At 42.1% G+C, this 6,544-nt stretch overlaps 1 protein-coding gene across 4 annotated transcripts in view; it reads right to left on the reverse strand.

Moving 5' to 3' along the window:
• The window catches only part of LOC112215009 (endosome/lysosome-associated apoptosis and autophagy regulator family member 2), a 75,411-nt gene that overhangs the window by 21,698 nt on the left and 47,169 nt on the right, over positions 1-6,544 (reverse strand). The window lies entirely within an intron of this gene.

A 6,544-nucleotide genomic window follows, 5' to 3' on the forward strand; every position in this document is an offset into this window, starting at 1 on the left:
GATTCATCTCTTCCCATGTGTAGGTGGAACTAGTGTCCTCTCTTGTCTAAATGATTCATCTCTTCCCATGTGTAGGTGGAACTAGTGTCCTCTCTTGTCTAAATGATTCATCTCTTCCCATGTGTAGGTGGAACTAGTGTCCTCTCTTGTCTAAATGATTCATCTCTTCCCATTCGTAGGTGGAACTAGTGTCCTCTCTTGTCTAAATTATTAATCTCTTCCCATGTGTAGGTGGAACTAGTGTCCTCTCTTGTCTAAATTATTAATCTCTTCCCATGTGTAGGTGGAACTAGTGTCCTCTCTTGTCTAAATGATTCATCTCTTCCCATGTGTAGGTGGAACTAGTGTCCTCTCTTGTCTAAATTATTAATCTCTTCCCATGTGTAGGTGGAACTAGTGTCCTCTCTTGTCTAAATTATTAATCTCTTCCCATCTCTTCCCAAATGTGTAGGTGGAACTAGTGTCCTCTCTTGTCTAAATTATTCATCTCTTCCCATTCATAGGTGGAACTAGTGTCCTCTCTTGTCTAAATTATTAATCTCTTCCCATGTGTAGGTGGAACTAGTGTCCTCTCTTGTCTAAATGATTCTTCTCTTCCCATGTGTAGGTGGAACTAGTGTCCTCTCTTGTCTAAATGATTCATCTCTTCCCATGTGTAGGTGGAACTAGTGGAACTCTTCCCATGTGTCCTCCCATCTTGTCTAAATGATTCATCTCTTCCCATGTGTAGGTGGAACTAGTGTCCTCTCTGTCTAAATGATTCATCTCTTCCCATGTGTAGGTGGAACTAGTGTCCTCTCTTGTCTAAATGATTCATCTCTTCCCATGTGTAGGTGGAACTAGTGTCCTCTCTTGTCTAAATTATTCATCTCTTCCCATGTGTAGGTGGAACTAGTGTCCTCTCTTGTCTAAATGATTCATCTCTTCCCATGTGTAGGTGGAACTAGTGTCCTCTCTTGTCTAAATTATTAATCTCTTCCCATTCGTAGGTGGAACTAGTGTCCTCTCTTGTCTAAATGATTCATCTCTTCCCATCTCTTCCCATTCATAGGTGGAACTAGTGTCCTCTCTTGTCTAAATTATTAATCTCTTCCCATGTGTAGGTGGAACTAGTGTCCTCTCTTGTCTAAATTATTAATCTCTTCCCATGTGTAGGTGGAACTAGTGTCCTCTCTTGTCTAAATTATTCATCTCTTCCCATGTGTAGGTGGAACTAGTGTCCTCTCTTGTCTAAATTATTCATCTCTTCCCATTGTAGGTGGAACTAGTGTCCTCTCTTGTCTAAATTATTAATCTCTTCCCATTCATAGGTGGAACTAGTGTCCTCTCTTGTCTAAATTATTAATCTCTTCCCATGTGTAGGTGGAACTAGTGTCCTCTCTTGTCTAAATGATTCATCTCTTCCCATTCATAGGTGGAACTAGTGTCCTCTCTTGTCTAAATTATTAATCTCTTCCCATGTGTAGGTGGAACTAGTGTCCTCTCTTGTCTAAATGATTCATCTCTTCCCATTCATAGGTGGAACTAGTGTCCTCTCTTGTCTAAATTATTAATCTCTTCCCATGTGTAGGTGGAACTAGTGTCCTCTCTTGTCTAAATTATTAATCTCTTCCCATGTGTAGGTGGAACTAGTGTCCTCTCTTGTCTAAATTATTAATCTCTTCCCATGTGTAGGTGGAACTAGTGTCCTCTCTTGTCTAAATGATTCATCTCTTCCCATTCATAGGTGGAACTAGTGTCCTCTCTTGTCTAAATTATTAATCTCTTCCCATGTGTAGGTGGAACTAGTGTCCTCTCTTGTCTAAATTATTAATCTCTTCCCATGTGTAGGTGGAACTAGTGTCCTCTCTTGTCTAAATTATTAATCTCTTCCCATTGTAGGTGGAACTAGTGTCCTCTCTTGTCTAAATTATTAATCTCTTCCCATGTGTAGGTGGAACTAGTGTCCTCTCTTGTCTAAATTATTAATCTCTTCCCATGTGTAGGTGGAACTAGTGTCCTCTCTTGTCTAAATGATTCATCTCTTCCCATGTGTAGGTGGAACCATTCATAGGTGGAACTAGTGTCCTCTCTTGTCTAAATTATTAATCTCTTCCCATGTGTAGGTGGAACTAGTGTCCTCTCTTGTCTAAATGATTCATCTCTTCCCATTCAAAACTAGGTGGAACTAGTGTCCTCTCTTGTCTAAATTATTAATCTCTTCCCATGTGTAGGTGGAACTAGTGTCCTCTCTTGTCTAAATTATTCATCTCTTCCCATTCATAGGTGGAACTAGTGTCCTCTCTTGTCTAAATTATTAATCTCTTCCCATGTGTAGGTGGAACTAGCATTCTCTCTAAACTATTCCCCTTGTCCCATTTGTCGTCAAAACTAGCTTCCTCTCTTACAAAACTATTCCCCTCTTCCCTAATGGAGGCGGGACTAGCTTCCTCTATTACAAAACTATTCTCCTCTTCCCTTATGAAGGCGGGACTAGCTTCCTCTCTTACAAAACTATTCCCCTCTTCCCTTATGAAGGCGGGACTAGCTTCCTCTCTTACAAAACTATTCCCCTCTTCCCTTATGAAGGCGGGACTAGCTTCCTCTCTTACAAAACTATTCCCCTCTTCCCTTATGGAGGTGGTACTAGCTTCCTCTCTTACAAAACTATTCCCCTCTTCCCTTATGGAGGTGGTACTAGCTTCCTCTCTTACAAAACTATTCCCCTCTTCCCTTATGGAGGTGGTACTAGCTTCCTCTCTTACAAAACTATTCCCCTCTTCCCTTATGGAGGTGGTACTAGCTTCCTCTCTTTCTAAACTATTCCCCTCTTCCCTTATGGAGGTGGTACTAGCTTCCTCTCTTACAAAACCTATTCCCCTCTTCCCTTATGAAGGCGGGACTAGCTTCCTCTCTTACAAAACTATTCCCCTCTTCCCTTATGAAGGCGGGACTAGCTTCCTCTCTATTCCCCTCTTCCCTTAAAATTCCCCTCTTCACTATTCCCCTCTTCCCCTCTTCCCTTATGGAGGTGGTACTAGCTTCCTCTCTTACAAAACCTATTCCCCTCTTCCCTTATGAAGGCGGGACTAGCTTCCTCTCTTACAAAACTATTCCATTCTCTTCCCTTATGAAGGTGGGACTAGCTTCCTCTCTTAAAAACTAAAACTATTCCTCTCTCTTCCCTTATGGAGGTGGTACTAGCTTCCTCTCTTTCTAAACTATTCCCCTCTTCCCTTATGGAGGTGGTACTAGCTTCCTCTCTTTCTAAACTATTCTATTCCCCTCTTCCCTAATGGAGGTGGGACTAGCTTCCTCTCTTACAAAACTATTCCCCTCTTCCCTTATGGAGGTGGTACTAGCTTCCTCTCTTACAAAACTATATTCCCCTCTTCCTATTCCCCTTTCCCTTATGAAGGTGGGACTAGCTTCCTCTCTTACAAAACTATTCCCCTCTTCCCTTATGAAGGTGGTACTAGGGGTGGTACTAGCTTCCTCTCTTACAAAACTATTCCCCTCTTCCTTATGGAGGTGGTACTAGCTTCCTCTCAAAACTTACAAAACTATTCCCCTCTTCCCTTCCCTTATGGAGGTGGTACTAGCTTCCTCTCTCTTTCCCCTAAAGGTGGTACTATTCCCTCTCTTCCCTTTCCCTTATGGAGGTGGTACTAGCTTCCTCTTACTTGGAGGTGGACTAGCTTCCTCTCTTACAAAACTATTCCCCTCTTCCCTTATGGAGGTGGGACTAGCTTCCTCTCTTACAAAACTATTCCCCTCTTCCCTTATGAAGGTGGGACTAGCTTCCTCTCTTACAAAACTATTCCCCTCTTCCCTTATGAAGGCGGGACTAGCTTCCTCTCTTACAAAACTATTCCCCTCTTCCCTTATGAAGGTGGTACTAGCTTCCTCTCTTACAAAACTATTCCCCTCTTCCCTTATGGAGGTGGTACTAGCTTCCTCTCTTACAAAACTATTCCCCTCTTTCCCTTCCCTTATGGAGGTGGTACTAGCTTCCTCTCTTTCTAAACTATTCCCCTCTTCCCTTATGGAGGTGGTACTAGCTTCCTCTCTTACAAAACTATTCCCCTCTTCCCTTATGAAGGTGGGACTAGCTTCCTCTCTTACAAAACTATTCCCCTCTTCCCTTATGAAGGCGGGACTAGCTTCCTCTCTTACAAAACTATTCCCCTCTTCCCTTATGGAGGTGGTACTAGCTTCCTCTCTTACAAAACTATTCCCCTCTTCCCTTATGGAGGTGGTACTAGCTTCCTCTCTTTCTAAACTATTCTCTTCTAACATTTGAGGTGGTACTAGCTTCCTCTCTTTCTAAACTATTCCCCTCTTCCCTTATGGAGGTGGTACTAGCTTCCTCTCTTACAAAACTATTCCCCTCTTCCCTTACCACTATTCCCCTTACAAAACTATTCCCCTCTTCCCTTATGAAGGCGGGACTAGCTTTTTCTAAACTAAACTTTTGCTCGTAAGCTTCCTGTTCCTGAAGGATCTTTTGCCTTGAGGATGTCCACAACTTCCCAGTATATGATATTACAACTTCCCAGTATATCGGTTGCATCGTCAGTCTGTCTAATTGGGGAGAAAGCCCTTATAAACTCCAGGCCTCTGTAGTTCACAGAGGTCCACTCCTTCCCTGGGAAGTCTGTCACAGAGGAATCAGTCAGTGTTACTGCTGCTCTCGCTATCCCCTTGAGAGCCATGGAACTGGTCCTCAGGAAGAGACATCTTAGTCAGGGGAATAGTCTCTCTGGAACATTCCACTATCTCATGTCTGCTTTCTGGGATCCAGGGTTGGTCTCGCTGGAGAGCTATAGTCCAGGAGTAGAGGGTCTGTCTGAAGGTGGAGGAGATCCGGGGCATAAGGATGGTCTGTGAGACGCTAGTGGAGGTCTGGGATGCTGAGGGCCACACACTGCAGGTTCTGCTGTGTCAGAGGCTTCACTGCTGTATTGGACAGTCGCAGTCGTGTTTGTTTGGTAGGAGTATGTTTCCTTCATGAAATCTGCCCAATCATGAAACAAAGAATGGAACTATGAAATTGTTTGAAATAACCCTGACAGAAAAATAATAAATTGGTGGCTATGTCACAATTTACATAAAACATTTTTTTTATACCTAAATTGAAAGCAGGATTGTCTCCTGCATAGAATGTCAGCCTCATAAGATATTTCTCTGCATAGAGCTAAACCACCTCCATGTCTTGCAGTGAATCAACGCTTATTTGAATTAAAACCATTTTTATCTAGCTCTTGGTTTGTAATGTCTCTATGGAAACAATCATTTGGAAATAATTCTGAATTCTAATGGAATGGCCCTGCACATTAGTAGACTTCTAAAATTAGTGGCCATTAAAACATCTGGAATTCGTCTGTGTCCTTTGAGATTTTAATCTACAACATTTGTGCAACTATGTTTACTATTCTACACAGCTGCAAATCAATGCTAAAAGCACTTTGCAACCCCCACCAAACACATCCATTTAGATTACATTTCTCTTAAACTACATAAACAAAACTAGCCTGGTCTCAGATTTGTTTGTGCTTTTGGATTTTTAGACAATTCCATAAGGAGATGGCAAGAGAGCAAAAACAGACTGGCGCCAAGGTTAAAACACAACCGCAAATGGCAGTGTGTGAGCGTGCACGTCTTCGACCAAAACCCACGTAACAATCCACCAGGGCCAAAGAAAAATATCACCAGAAGGTGGCAGTATATCCCTGTCTGAGTATTTAGAATTTCAATACAGTCCATTTCCAATCAATCACCTTGGGAAGTCCAACAGTCCCATAAATACAAACTGGTAAACAGGTTAATTGCATGTGTGAAAACATTATTCTGTGCAGGGAGACATTTTAAGGACATTATACTCTGTTTGACATGTAAATGTTGAGTACATTTACATGTATTGAGTAGCTACATGCATTCTTGCTGAACCAGAGAAATGTTGTTTATGACTTCACCTGCTTAGCCCAAGGTCAAAAGCAATGAGTTGCAAAATATATATGACCATTTTACTGACACATCAAGGTTCTATTACACCGATGCTCATTGAGGGATTGATTTCTTCCCTTTTGATAATTATATATAGATGAGGTTATATATATATATATATATATATATAAATGAGGGGGGTCTGAACTGAAGGGGTTTGTGAATCTCATGCTGGAGCCTGTTCATTTATTCATGGAGCTTGATTGAGTGGAGATCAATGCTGGAGCAACCACACCAATCACACACACACACTAATCACAGACACCAATCACAGACACAACCGTAGCATAGGTGCCGGAACCACTGAAAACCCAGGGGAACCAAATGACAACTGGTTAGAACCCAGCTAAATACACATATAGCTGACCAAGTGGATCCCTCAATGTGTTATCCATCACATAGAACTACTACTGTACAGGAGTTAGAATCTCTTGGTTGACTGCATTATGACATGTTACATCTCTGATGTTCTATAGCAGCATGTTCAGCATGTCAGCCAGGGCAGAAAGGTATTCCAGCTCTGTGTGTGGAGGGTAAGGAGGTAATAAGAAGGCAGCTG

The sequence above is a fragment of the Oncorhynchus tshawytscha genome, linkage group LG15 (genome assembly GCF_018296145.1).
Source record: "Oncorhynchus tshawytscha isolate Ot180627B linkage group LG15, Otsh_v2.0, whole genome shotgun sequence".
In the NCBI taxonomy this organism is placed as follows: Eukaryota; Metazoa; Chordata; class Actinopteri; order Salmoniformes; family Salmonidae; genus Oncorhynchus; species Oncorhynchus tshawytscha.